This window comes from Callorhinus ursinus, unplaced genomic scaffold, assembly GCF_003265705.2.
Source record: "Callorhinus ursinus isolate GAN/ISIS: 27379988/994484 unplaced genomic scaffold, GSC_fseal_2.0 scaffold1, whole genome shotgun sequence".
Taxonomy (NCBI): Eukaryota; Metazoa; Chordata; class Mammalia; order Carnivora; family Otariidae; genus Callorhinus; species Callorhinus ursinus.
Genome location: NW_027397063.1, coordinates 70,381,500 through 70,382,667, shown reverse-complemented (window position 1 = coordinate 70,382,667; position 1,168 = coordinate 70,381,500). Strand labels below are relative to the sequence as shown.

The window sequence follows — 1,168 nt, the reverse complement described above, 5'->3', positions numbered from 1 at the left end:
AAGGAATTTGCAAACACAAAACCAGCCCTACAAGAAATATTGAAAGGGGTCCTCTAAGCAAAGAGAGAGAGCCTAAAAGCCGCATAGATCAGAAAGGAACACAGACAATATACAGTAACAGTCGCCTTACAGGCAATACAATGGCACTAAATTCATACCTTTCAATAGTTACCCTGAATGTAAATGGGCTAAATGCCCCAATCAAAAGACACAGGCTATCAGATTGGATTAAAAAACAAGACCCATCGGCAGAAGGCGCTGGGGTCTCGGCCGAATCTCGGATTTCTAGACCCTGAGCTGCTCTGCAAGTCACCATGCCGCGTGGAAGTCGGAGCCGCACCTCCCGCATGGCCCCTCCGGCCAGCCGGGCACCTCAGATGAGAGTGGCACCTAGACCAGCGCCAGCAGCTCAGCCTCCGGCAGCGGCTCCACCAGCTGCTGTTGGCTCACCTGCTGCTGTGCCCCGGCAGCCAGGGCTCATGGCCCAGATGGCAACCACTGCAGCTGGCGTGGCTGTGGGCTCTGCTGTCGGACACACGATAGGTCATGCCATCACTGGGGGCTTCAGTGGAGGAGGCAATGCTGAGCCTTCAAGGCCTGACATCACTTACCAGGAGCCTCAGGAAACCCAGGCAGCATACCAGGAGCAGCAGCAGTTTGGCCCATGCCACTATGAGATGAAACAGTTTCTGGAGTGTACCCAGAACCAGGGTGACCTGAAGCTTTGTGAAGGTTTCAGCGAGGTGCTGAAACGGTGCAGATTTGCAAATGGATTAGCCTAATCAAGAAGTTCAAATTGAAGATAAGGAAAATCATCTCTCATAACCAAGTTAATTTAGCATAAAAATATAATTGATGGTGAATGGTGAATATATAAAGTGTAAAACCACCAGTTAAGCTTCTCCTTCATCATTAAATACAGCTTTCTTCAGAATTGGAATAAAAAAGGTTGTTCTTACTGTATAGAAGTTCATTGAGATGGTTTGAATTTGGGATTGGGCAGATATTTGTGTGCCTCCTTAAATCACCTTTTGTGATGTTCTCATTTGTGAATTAGAATAAAGTGATTTTCACCAAAAAAAAAAAAAAAACAAGACCCATCAATATGCCGTCTGCAAGAGACTCATTTTAGACCCAAAGACACCCCCAGATTGAAAGTGAGGGGGTG

General features: G+C 47.2%; 1 pseudogene; it reads left to right on the top strand.

Moving 5' to 3' along the window:
- The first annotated feature begins 251 nt into the window (after positions 1–251).
- Positions 252–968, top strand: LOC112821946 (coiled-coil-helix-coiled-coil-helix domain-containing protein 2 pseudogene; annotated as a pseudogene).
- The last annotated feature ends 200 nt before the right edge of the window (positions 969–1,168 follow it).